The sequence below is a fragment of the Equus caballus genome, chromosome 17, assembly GCF_041296265.1.
Source record: "Equus caballus isolate H_3958 breed thoroughbred chromosome 17, TB-T2T, whole genome shotgun sequence".
NCBI lineage: Eukaryota > Metazoa > Chordata > Mammalia > Perissodactyla > Equidae > Equus > Equus caballus.
Genome location: NC_091700.1, coordinates 14715625 through 14729452, shown reverse-complemented (window position 1 = coordinate 14729452; position 13828 = coordinate 14715625). Strand labels below are relative to the sequence as shown.

The following is a 13828-nucleotide window of genomic DNA, read 5'->3' as shown; positions in this document are numbered from 1 at the left end:
GGATCAAGAACAGAGCAGTGACCGGCCCCATGGAGGCAGGTCCCCTTCTGTGCAGGACCCAGATTCTTTCCTCGTATGTGATCCCTCTCTTGTTAGAGATTAAGCAGTGCATCTCCAACACTCAAAAACTTTGCTCCAAAGCTTCTATTCCTGCCGAAATATAAGGACTTTGATTTTTGCTATGCTCTGTGACCAATCCTTACCATTTACTGGTCTCCTCACTAATGTATGAGTTGAATAAAATATTTTACACTGGTTCATTCTATACTTGTATGAAAGTCAGGTGTTTACCTTTTTGATTCAGGGTCACTCTGATCCCAACGCCCGAACATAGAAGTGGTAGGTGACTGGGATAGAGCACCTGTGACCTGGACCCCATGAGGTGGAGAATCTCAGCAATGACCCCTCACTGACCTCGTGGAGCATGTGCTTGGGGATGGGGGTAGAAGGGGCCAGGAATGGAGCATGCATCCAGAGATTCATGAGCTGACCCTCTGGGACTGGTCCTCACCTGAGGGACAGGGTAGATGGTGGAGAGGAACGCATGTGATGATTGGCACCAGCCACTACTGTGGTTTCTTGAACCTTAATCATCCTCTCACTCCCTCTAGAGAGAGGATGTCCTCATGAGGGATTTTTGCTTCTTTCTACTTCTCCTGAGAATATTGAATTTCAGATTGATGTCTCACTGATGGAAGTGGGTGTGGTTTCACCTGAGATTGATCCTTTGCAGACCATTAGAAAGGTCTGGGAGCCAGAAGCAGAGTTCTGTGAGACAGGAACCTGTGGCCTGTGTCCCCGGTTCAGCTCCCAGTGTCCACAGTGCTAGGATCAACATGAACTAATGATGGCGATGGAGGACAGAGTGATGTGCTTGGTGGGGACCACTTAGGCAAACATTTTGCCTTTTCTTGTCCTCTCTAGACCCCTAATTTCCTAACCATGTGGTGAGCATGTGATAAACCCCACTGCAGCTTCAGAAATAGGCCTTTAATTTCCCAAACCGATAAGAAAATCCCCTCCTGGGATGCCATGACGGAATCAGGGGAAATGGTCTAAGTGCTCTGGTCTGGACCTCATGACAACCAGGATTCCTGTTCAATACATCAGGGAGGGAAGTCTCTCTCATTCAAGAGGATTTGTTGTGTGGATGTGATACCTAGGACTGCAGGGACATTTTTGATCCATGTGATAAATCAGCCTGTGGACACAAGAGATAATGCAGAGAGAACATCTCAAGTGAATCTCAGAGAAGAAGGATTGAAGCTTATTGAGATTCCACACTTGACAACTAAAGAGAAAACTTTCCTGTGTCACCACTGAACACGGCATCCAGGACGCCAGTCTAATATTTGTAGCAAATCCACAACCCCCGAAAGGTCTCTGCCTTTACTCTCACCACCTACCCACTCATCTTCTTTGCAGCATCAGGACTTCATAAACTTAATCAGATTTCATATATTCCATGTCAAATCCTCTAATGCTTCCTATTCCCCATCTAGCCCAGCCAATTGTTGGTGCTTCCTAAATGGCGTGGATGGATGTACCCATGAACATACGGCTACCCTGCATCAAACACAGCTAGACTATGTGTCTCTGGTTTTTCCCTGACCCATCGTGGACTCTGGCCTCATGGCAGCCTGACCTTGACATTGAGTAATATCTGATGAATGTGAGACGATCAGATAATTTGTTGCTGCCAAGGATGGGCTTTGGGAGCATAAACTGAGAAGATGGGGCTACAAGCTGTACACCATGTTCCCTAGACTGGGTATGAGAACCTAGTTTTAGGCCAAACAAACAAACTAAGGTATCAAAAAGCCTCACTTCAATGAGAAAACTCAATGCCCAAGTCTGCAAGAGCCAGTAGAGCATTCTCTGTGCCTGCTTTGCCCAGAACACTGCCCTCTCAGGACCTGTCCAACAGCACTTCTGCTGGTCTCAGATCCAGGGGCCAGTGCCTCTGACTCCACTCAACTCTCCTGGAGGATGTCCTGATTTTGCTCACAGATCATTGTGATGTCACTACCCAGAATAGCAAAACAAGTAGGCCATTTCATGGGATTTGAGTCTGAGACATTAATTGCCTGTAGATAACCAATGATCTCCAGATGGATAAATACGGGATGCATCACACAGTCCTCACGGCGCCAGATATTTCAGGTTTACCCAACATTTTACTTTGCTTCTGCCATATGTCTGGAGCATCTTAAACCAAGTTCAAGGCCTAAGACTCTACAGTGTACTCTGTTGGTTCATACTGGTGAGAAATCTGTCTGGGATACCCTGACAGGCTGATTTATGTTGTTGTTGTCACCATTATTGTTGCTGTTGTTGTTGTGAGGGACTCCTGTTAGACCCCCCCAACCCCACTGCACAAGTGCTGGTCATGCCTTCTCCAGTGGCCACTGGAACACGGCGCTGTTGGAGAAAGGCGCCCTCCCTCCTGCTGATCACTCTGGGCTCATTTGCCCTTAATGGCTGTTCTGGAGATTTATTCTTTCTTCTTTTGAATCTGTGATAGATTTCTGGTAGTTTTCCCTATTTTAGTCAAGTTTTGTCAATGTTTTTAGTCTGAAGATTGATAAGTAAACCATTACTATGTGCATCTCTCTTTTTTGAGGTCCGCCCTCTCTCCTTGACTTAGTGGCATCCAAGATCTGTCACACAACTCACACTGGGCCCTGACCAGGTTTACTTGGTAGCTGCTCCATATGCTGATGTGATTAATGAACAGGGCTGTCTGTAAATTGTTTTGTAATATCAGGGCTCTCTGTGATAAGGAGGGTTGGGTCATAGGCTCTAGATCCCAATGACCTGAGATGCTTTCAAACATCTCCCCCTCCAAAATAAAATAAACACACAAAAAATCTGTAGCTGTAAAACCGGTAAGATTTGTGGGATTAAACTTGGGAAAGTGAGGAGGTGATGGGTGTGAGAACTCAGGGCATGATCAGCAAAGCCTGGGCCAGGCTCATGGGACATGTAGGGGACTGAGCAGAGGAGGACCTGGGTCTCCTGGCTCTTGCTGGCTGACTTCTCTTCTCCATGCATGCATGAGGCAGGGAGGTGCTTGTATAGGTTCTGGCGACAAAATGATTTGCTTGCATTGGAAAACCAGTAATAAAATGGGTTTGTTTTTTTTTTTTTGCATCCATACAGGTGGACTGACTAGAAAGCATCAGTCCCTCTGGTTTTAGTAGCACAAGTGACAGCAGAAGCCAAAATCTGGGCTGGTGTTGCCTCCAGGCAGGGACAGAGGAGAGTTAGGTCAGATCGGGGAGTGGATCTCACTCCCCACGGACTAGGATTGGCATCAAGGTTGCATGCAGCTGTTTGACAGTGACAATCAGCCTCATCCTCTGGCTGGAGCCTGCAGTAGTCAAGGAGGTTATCTTTACGGACCTGGATCTGGAGATTGGTCTGGAACCCCTGCTGTCCAAGGACACACACTTAGGGGCTCTTTCTGGGAATCCTTGATGCTGATTTCCATTGTAACCTATGTTTCTGTTGATTCCCTTAAAGGAGACAGTTTGGGTCCTTCTAAAGAGCTTCCTGGGTTGGATTGACTTCATGCACATATCAGGGAGTTTCTGCTCGCTCATATTCCACTGTCATTCTCTTACACTTTGTCTAATTGGAAAGGTCCACTGAGATACAAGAGGAGAGAAGGACTCAAGTGTGTACCTGTAGGCTCCAGATCACACACCGGAGGGAGTCCCATGTGCCCTGAGGGGGATCGGCGGTAGGAAAGTCACAACTGTGGGACATACTTCACCCAGCTTCCATGCTGCAGGCTCACCATTTTAGTCTCCCCTTCTTGCTGACATCACAACCGTAGGTCCAGGCACCCAGCAAGTGTGTCAGGCCAGCTCTGTGCCTGGAATTCCTCCTGGGATGTTTCTCACAACATCTTACATCTTAATCTTTTGTGCTTGAACACAGTGAGCCTCAGCCAGATCTGAGCACAAGAGCCTGGGAGGGAGGGAAGGTCTCCACTCTGACCCCTCACAGAGCAGAGTCCCTGCTGTGGAGGACTGTGTATCTGCTGGATGGACCCTGGGTTCCCACAAGAAGAAATCTAGCAAAGGCTAATTTCCCATCTTTCATGACAAACAGCCCAGCTACAAAGGCTCTCATTTTATCACACATGGGTCACCAGGCAAAGATGCAGTGTCATCATGAGATTTGTATTTTGTTTGGTTTGGTTTTCATTTTGGTGTTTGTTTACCTGAGATTGCAGGTATATTGACTGGAAAATTGGGAAGACAGCCGATGTGAACCAGAAGCTACTTCCAGGCACAGCTACTGCGTCTACAAGTTACTGTAAAATTGCAGAAGCGTCTATTCCAAGTGCCTGAGTGGGCTGAGGTATTTGTCCCAATTTCCCATCTGCCTGTGTCACTGTGAGAAGCCCTATTGTGCACAATCACACAGTAATAATCAGCCTCATCCTCTGGCTGCTGCCCAGAGATGAGCCGAATCCTTGCGTTGGCCGAGGCATCTTTGGATCCAGAGAAGCAGCTGGGGACCTGGAGCCTGGTTCTTCTCTGAATCCGTGTGGTAGTAGAGGAGATGCTGGGAAGGGAACCGTGCATTCTGCTGGTACCCACGCTGCTTTGAGCAAAAATTCTCCCTGAGCCGCTCTGTAGGGACCACAGGCCAGTCCCACATCACCCCCTGCTGGTCATATGTGGAAAAATGAAAAATGCCGAAAATGCAAGAGATAATGTCTGTGAAAAATAGGTAAAATACGTGCTTTTCTAGGAAGGATCAAAATTGGCTCTACTGGAAATAAAACAAGTAAGCTTACCTATTTTAATACAGAAATACAAAATGTTATGGACCCACTCCACAGAATGACTGAACAGACAGATATTCTCACATGGAAGCTCTAAAAACATCAGAGACCAGAGAGTTCCAATCTACTTGCTCTATTTTTAAATAACACTTAAAAGGATGGAAAACTTGCCAGTTCTTTTAGAGATCAGTTATATCAGTTATAATGCATGTTACAGTTAAATTACAGAAAAATAAAAATGGCAGACGAACAACATTAGATATTACACAAATGTTCTAAATAGAATATTAACGAAGAGAGCTCAATACTAGATTAATGAATTGATGAATTATTACCAAGTGTCATTGATTCCAATGATGCAAGTTGTATGCAATAGTAAGAAATATTTTAATATAACACACAATACAAATATAGATAGATAGATATGATCATACAGTCTCAAATGATACTGGAAGGGATTTTGACCAAATTTAGCACCAATTCCTAATAAAAGCCACATAAAACTAAAAGCCACAAACAGAAACATTTATAATACGGCCAGACACACTCTCTCACACACGTATAATGAAATCCTAGTGGCAGCATCTTAGTCAATGGAGTGGTAAAGGGCAGCATTTCCAAAAAGATCAGCAATAGGCAAAGGTGATTCCCTTTGCCCATGTACCTCCATTAATATTCCACAGTATTCTGCAAGAATGAGAAAATCCAATTAAAGTAATGATATCAATGGTTTGGACATAGAATTCATGGGAACAAAGAAGTAGACATTCTTAATGATCCAAATGAATGTTGTGGCCTTAGATACTCTGGTCCCGGTGAAGAAGTGACAGCAGAGATCACCCCAGTGAGTGACTAGTCACTAACACTCACTACTACTGGTAACAGGTAGTGACAGAGGCATGTGAGTGGAACAGGGGGAGCAAAGGGGAGGTCTTGGTGCACCTGCCCAGCAGTGAAGAGCATCTTGTAAGATATTAGGCAGTCATCTGAGGTCTGGGGTAATCATCTGCATCCCACTCACACTGCATCCCAAGTAACATCAGTCATCACACTTATGGGGCTTCTGTCTCAGAGCCAGAATAAGCCACATGCAGACTTCCAGGGCAGAAAGTGTGGACTTTCTGCCCAAGTGACCAACACACTGAGACAGGCGTTGTGAGTCTGGTGTCACAGCACCTGCTCCATGTGGAACCAAGGAGAAGGCAGGTCCTGTGCGTAAAATCTTGTAAAGGTCCCCTACCAGAAGCTGGAAGAACAAGACTTCCGGGTTTGGTTGAGGCGCCACTGAGCTCTGTCTCCTGAGGGTCCACTGTGCGGACTCCGCCCACAAGTTGTGTCTTGTCTTCTGCACAGTCTTCCCAGGAGCCCACTTCCTCCTTGGAAGTGCACTGGGGCTCCTAATGGTCTGTCAGCCCCACCTTGTTCAAGACTCCCTGAGGAAAAAGGAGGCGATGACCTACATTGGAAGCCATCAGTTAGGAAGCCAAAACCAGGAGCTCACAGGGTCACGGGAAGCCTCACGGGTGAAGGCAAGTCCCACATCAGTGAGGACACAGGTTGCCCAACTGCCCTGGAGCCCACTGAGTGGTTGAACATCTGTCTGACCCAACACCTGCCTCTCCTAAGTCTGAGGACACTCCATTGCTGCCCCTGCTGGTGACTGCCCATCCCGCAGCTGCTGTGACATCCCTAAGCACACCACGCAGAGTGTTCGATTTTACAGCAGTCTTCCCCAACGTTACTCCCAAGAGAGTGGAATGAGAAAGGCCTTCTAGGATTACATGGGGACAGTGATGCTCTCACACCTGCACTTCTATTTTCATGAAAAACTATAATTATTTTCAAACTGTCAGTCTCTGTCCATTCCACCCTAGAGCTCCAACTTTGCCTGCTGTGGCAGACACTGACCTCGGTGTGTGAGAGGACAGTGAAAGGGCGCAACAGGAACACACCTATGCTGACACGGCCCTGTGTGCATGTGGGTTGTGCACATGGCTCTGTGTTTTCTTGTGGGTTGTGCACATGGCTCTGTGTGCATGTGGGGTGTGCCCTGGGATATTGGGACAAAGGAGCCTGGACAAAGCTGTGATATGTAAGCTGGGATCTGTGGGATGAGTCAAGTGATCACCCTGGGAAAGACTGGAAGAGCCTTCAAATCAGAGGTCAGGTCATGTACCGAGGTCAGGAAAAGAGGGGAGGCTGGTTGCTGGTGACGCTGGTGGATGGCCACTTGAGGTCGGAGAGATGGACCCTCTAAGCAGGGGAAGCCAGCACCTCCAAATGGAATAGAAAAGACAAATCTCGAAAAATTAATATTCTCTTACTTAAACCTTGAAATCCTTTATTACACATTTTTAAGGTGTATGAATGTGCATTTTCATATAGCCACAAATGCATTCACAATGATGTTGCCTATACATTTGTTAATCATGCAGATGAAATTTTCACTTATTGTATTATTTTTAATACTCCTGAATAGGCCACACAATTGTCAGCTGGAACCCAGTCACTGTCCTTTCCTTGGCAGTGAATGCTGCTCTGGGAGGTCCCCATGCGCTGGGTGAGCCTGGGGAGCTCAGGGTTTGTGTCTCCTTCCCCACTGGCCTGGGGCCCCATGTGCGCACTGAGGCTGCTGTCCCACACGGAGCAGTAATAATCAGCCTCGTTCCAGGCTGGAGCCCAGAGATGCTCAGGGGGCCACACTGCCTCACCTGGAGCCAGAGAATCTCTCGGAGACCCCAGAGGCCCAGATGTTATTCCTGCTGGTCAGGAGTGTGGGGACATGGTCTTGGGGTTGCTGCTGCAGCCACGCTGCCCCCTCATGGCCGACATTTTTGCTCTTTCCAGTGCAGGTGAGTGTGGCCGTCTGTCCTGGGGACTTGGTCACTGAGGGCGGCTGAGTCAGCCCTGCCTGGGCCACAGACACTGTAGGGCACAGAGAGGAGTGTGAGGGCAGGATCCCAGCTCACTGTGAAGGAGGGTGGGGGTGTGGGGCAGAGCTGGGGGTGGATCTCCATCCCGAGGGTAAGACACTCTCATCTGTGTGGGGAGTGAGGAGGTGAGGAGGAGAGGAGCCCAGGGCACGGGAGAGACCCAGACTCTGAGCCCTAGAGCTGTGCTGTGGAGACGGAGCTGCCCTAAGTCTCTCTGGATCTCCTGAAACTTTCATCGGGGGTGGAGTGGATACACTCAAATCAGCCCTTGCTCTCTGTCTGCCTCTGGCCTCCCTGCCCTGGTCCTCACAGGGAGATGGAAGTAGAGGAGGGATGAGCTGACCCAGGGGGTGGAGGCCCTGGCTCTTGATGACCCTGGGTCCTGGAGGTCAGCACAGCCCAGTGAGCACACTGATGGCTGAACCCCTGGAGCCCTGGGTGGCTTCCCAGCTGGGAGGGGCCATCTCAGGATTGTCCCACACTGTCCCACATGCCCTCAGACCCCACCCCACCCGGCCTCTCTGACACACCTGGGCCCTCCGGTTAGAGGAGGACTGTTGTCCCGATGCTCTTCATGAAGCTGCTCCTGGTGTCAGAGAGGGACCTGGGCAGCTGGGATTCTAGACACCGGGGGTGTGTGTTGAGGGATGTCCCTGTCACTACAAAGAGGCCACAGCAGCTTGCCTTTCAGCTGCATCAGCAGAGTATGCACAGAATTTTATTAGATCATCGATTATAAGTCCAAAAATGGAGAATATTTTCTCTTTCAGTTTTTCATGAGAATTAGATCCCAACAATTTAATACACTTATTTTCCTAACACCAGGAGCTTGGGATCGTGTGAGATCCGTGTTGGCTCCAGCGCAGTCTCTAGGTCCTTCTTGTTTCTGACATGACTGGAGTCCGCCTCCCTCTGTCCCCATCACTGTCTCTCTGGAGAGACTGGGTGCCCTGGAAAAGGAGCTCCTGCCTGTGTGGACATGAGCAGGCAGAGGGTGCATCGATGGGAATGGCTCAGTCTACAGGGGATCAGAGGAACGGACATGCTCAGATCGACAGACCCATGTAGGGGGCTCAGACCCTCAGATGCTGGTGACAGAGGTGACGTCAATCACAGAGGAGTGAAGGTGTGATCAGGGGCCCCAGGGGGGTGGTTTATGTCTCACTTCCTCGTGGGCACACAGCACTGAGTACACTGAGGTCTCTGTCATATGTGTGACAGTAACAATCACCTCGTCCTCAGGCTGGAGCCCACAGATGGTCAAAGAGACCATGTTGCCTGACTTGGAGACAGAGAATCATCTGGAATCTCTCAGGGCCTGGTACTTCCAAGAGTCAGAGTTTTGGGGCAGCACCACTGACAGCTGGAACCAACACACACTATGGGATCCAATGTTGCTGTTCCTGGAGCAGGAGATGGTGACCTCCTGGTCCAGGGTCCCTGACACCGAGGATGGCTGGGTCAGCAAAGACCGTGCCCAGGACCCTGAAATGAGGGACACAGAGTCACAGAGGTGGAGAGTCAGGGCCCTTCCCACACCCCAGGCTGGACACCAAGGGGAAGGAAACGTCCCTGTATCCTCCTAGGGACCTGACCTGACCCCAGAGTCCAGTCACCTGTGAGTGAGTGAGGAGGGTGAGGAGAGGGGTCTGGACCATGACAGAGACACCCCAGAGCTCTCTCTCCCTCCCCCAGATGACACAGGGCTGCCCAATTATCTATCCCTCATCCCTTCCCTCACTCTGATGGGAGCAAGAGCCCTTCATCCAAATTGTTTCCCCTTCTCCTCCCCTCACCTCTCCCAGCCTGTCTGTGAACCAAGATTCAATCCCCTTTGCCTTGGAGTTTATCATTGGATGACATGGAGCTGGTAACTTATGATATGGGCTCTTCTGGGACCTTGGGAGGAAGGATCTGCTGGGGCCCAGGGGTCACTGAACAGAGGGCACCAGCTAAGCAGCCAGGTGCTTGGGTCACAGCTCTATCTCATCGCATGTGGTTCAGACACATGCCCACCGTGCCCCCTGCTGGCCCTGGTGTGCTTTGCACCATGTCAGAATACACTGTCAGCATCCCAACTGCAGGAGGGCAGGGCCTCCCTAAGCATTGCCTTTTCCACAGTCCCCTCCTCATAAAGGGGTGGGACCCTCACCCAGGCCTTCACTGGGCTGCAACCTCCTCCCCACACTGACTCCTCAGTGTCATAGAGAGGCCTCCTCACATGGTGAGCTCTCTGATGCCCCTTCAGTTGTTACACAGTGGAGCACAGGGCCCTGAGAACTGGCCCCAGAGGGACAATTTGTGCTGCTTTCTCACAGCAGAAGGACAAAGGCCCTGAGACCAGCCACGTCTCACTGTTTGGGAAGGTGGAGGCACTCCCCCTCTCTCTGACCCCACTTTCCACTGAGGCAGGTGCAGGCCCCTCGACCCTCCCCCTTCATGCCTCTCATGTCCCCCCTGGTGGGGATGGGGGTCCATCAACAGGAACAAGGCAGGGAGGTATTGAGAAGAGGCTGTTCTTCATCCTCAGAAGGACAGAGGTCGGCTGCTCTGGGACCCACCTCTCAGCACAGCTGTCCAGGATGACGCTGGGGCTGCAGCCCTGGGACCTAAGGGGATGGGGCTCCATGAAGAGGGCAGCGTCCCCAGGGTGAAACCGAGACCCTTGTAGGAGGGAGAGACTGAGGAGTGAAGGGGGCTTAAGGATTGAGACCCCAGGAGACAAGGAAAGCAGACTTTGAGTGACTGAGCCATGGCTGAGTGACAGGAGAAGGGAGGTTTCACACCATCCTCTGGCCCACAGGGACCCTCACATCAGAAGATGACAATGACCACACATTAGAGCGGATGGAGCTGAGGTGATGGGCTACTTTGAGCAGGGGTCATGCTAGAGGTCCGGGGACCTGCACAGCTGCCTCTATTTATCCCCACCAGGCACCTTCTTAAGGAAACATTCAGAAAGGTGTATTTTGCCTACTCTTTTCCTTTTATTTCTTTCTCTCTCCCTTCCACACACACACACACACACACACACACACACACACAAATATAGGTAGAAATGTGTCGTGAATCAGCCATGATGGGCATTCGTACTGAAGAATTTCGTACTATGAAAGAGACCAACTTTGCTTTAAACTTGGCTACTCTCTCACTTTTGTCCTAAAATTTTTACCTGTTCTGTGTATTTTGTGTATCATCACTTCTCTTCCTATGTATAGTTTTCGTTAAAAAATAATAAACGTGTGTGATTGAGCATCAATTTATTAACTAGAACACAGCTTTAATCTTACTCTTTTTTGTATCTAAAATACTCCATTTACAAAGTAATTATGTAATTTTTTACCCAACCTGTTCACTCTAACAGAACTGTACTAGTGAAAATATTGTGATATTTCTTTACTAATTTCTCAGTGAATAATTTAGCCTTTCACAGTGACAATGAACACAAATTTCTCAGTGAATTCATAGAGATAGGAAGTTCACTAAATACATAGTCTCCGTTGCATAGAGAGAAAAAGTAGGTAATATATAGAGATGACTAGAGAAGAATTTACATAATTTGATAACTCAGATAAATATGGCTTTTCAAATGGAATTTCCAATGATTCTATTTCCAAATGTGTGGAGGTATAATTAACAAGTAAATATTGTATTATATTTAAGGTGTGAAATGTGGTGATTTAATACATATGTACACACACATTTTCAAATGATTACCACAATAAGTTAATTAACACATCCATCACCTTTTTGTATTTGGTGAGAATACTTAAGATCTACTCTCTTAACAAGTTTAAAGTGTTCAACAATGTATTATTAACTATAGTCACCATGCTATATATTAGAGCCTCAGAAATTATTCATCTCTTTTTTTTTTGAGGAAGATTATCCCTGAGCTAACATCTGCTGCCAATCCTCCTCTTTTTGCGGAGGAAGATTGGCCCTGAGCTAACATCCGTGCCCATCTTCCTCTACTTTATATGTAGAAGGCCTGCCATAGCACAGCTTGACAAGTGATGCGTAGGTCCGTGCCTGGGATCCGAAACAGCAAACCCTGGGACACTGAAGTGGAGTGCACGAACTTAAATGCTGTGCCACTGGGCCAGCCCCAGCAATTATTCATATTAATACTGAAAATGTATACCATTTGCTACTTTTCGTTTAAATAGGAACAAATTTTATGTTCTTTGTCCTAGAAATGTCAGGTGACATCTCAGAAAGGGTAGAAATGGGTGGGTTGGTATTTCAAATAAAAAAAAATGTACTGTATTTATTTCCATCACGTCAGCTTTTAGGCCTCTCACTCTGAAATTTTCACTCTCCACTATAGTTGGGGTGCAGGTCTTTTTCCTACATATAGCTCGTTTCCAGAAACAGAGAACAATTATTGTGACACTCTATTCAATTTTTCAAACTATTTACTCTTCAATGATACACTACAAGATATAAAAACACACTTATATAGAGAACACCAGGTGGGCGCCACAGTGTGGGGCATATGTTCACTCTGATAATCCTATGATGACCCATCTCAGTGGTTCTGTGCTGATGGACACCTTGTCCTCCATTTTGTCACTCTGTCAGTGGGGAGGTCAGATTTGATTGCAGGTGAACAGTTCTTAGCTTTATACCAAGAGTCCTCCAAGATGGGAAACCAGCACTGCTGCTCTAGAAGTATGTTCACAAGGATTCTGTGAATGTGGTGACAACAAATGGGCTGTCTAACTCTTCTCAGAATATTTGACACTACTTTTCATGTCCCCTTCTCCAATACATTATGCAGAGTTATAAATGCATCTTATAATTTTCTTTTATTCCTCAGTTTATATTTTTGAAACTTCATTCAAATTGGTTGTGTTAAGTTGTGTATCCATTTAGAAAAATGTACACTTTCCTAATTCCAATCTTGAACACTCTCCTCCAGAGAATATAAAGAGTGAGAACACACCCAGCCCAAAATCCCTGAATTCAACACACAGAGGAGCTGGAGCCAAGAGTCAGGTGCTGTATTTCCTGGGGAAGAGTGACAGGCAGGGTTCCCACTGTAGGGGAGGATGACAATTCCTCTACCCTCTACGTCCTTCTGGTTAGTCTAAGAATTAAGTTGACATGAGACAGGATAACAGGAGAAAAATCAAAGTACAATAACATGTACACATGAAATAAATGCAGGAAAACCGAGTAACTCACCAAAATGGCCAAAGCCAGCACCTTAAATACCATCTTCAATGAAATAAGATGTAGATAAAGAAAACACAAACCAATAAACAAAACAACACAAAAATATCCCTAATAAATATTTACACAAAAGTCCAACCTCCCCCCCAAAAAAACATACCAGCAAACCAAATTCAACTGTACCTTAAAAAATTTACACATTATGAACAAGTAAGATATTTGCTAGAATGCAAGGATGGTTTAACATAAGAAAATCAATCAGTGTAATATAGTACATTAACAGTATGAAGGACAAAAAACACATGTTCCTCTCAATTGATGTATAAGAAGCATTCAACAAGTTTCAACACTCTTTCATGATAAAAACAAGACCAAAAAATTCAACCAACTCAAAATAGAAGGGCCCTACCTCAAGATAATAAAGGTCATATATGGCAGAATCACAGCTAACATTGTACCAGATGATGAAAAGCTGAAAGTTTTTCCTCTAAGATCAGAAAGAACACAAGGATGCACACTCTCACCACTTCTACTGACTATACCACTGGAAGTCCTGGCTAGAGCAATTAGGCAAGAAGAAGAAATAAAATACATCCAAATCAGAAAGGAACAGTTAAAACTGTCTCTGCAGATGATAGGATATTATATATAGATAACTCTAAAGACTCCACCAAAACCTGTTAGAATAAACAAACAAATTTAGAACATTTTCAGAATACAAAAACAAAATACAAAAGTCAGTTGTGCTTGCACACACTAACAACACACTACCTGCAAAAGAAATTTGGAAAACAATCCCATTTACAATGACATCAAAATGAATAAAATGCTTAGAAATAAATTTAACCAAGGAACTGAAACATCTGCACAGTGACAACTAAAGAACATTGATGAAATAAATTGAAAAAGACACAAA

The 13828-nt window shown here is 46.6% G+C and overlaps 1 protein-coding gene across 4 annotated transcripts in view; it reads right to left on the bottom strand.

The window, feature by feature from the left end:
• Nucleotides 1–13828, bottom strand: part of LOC138918304 (rho GTPase-activating protein 20-like) — a 97304-nt gene that overhangs the window by 75655 nt on the left and 7821 nt on the right. The window lies entirely within an intron of this gene.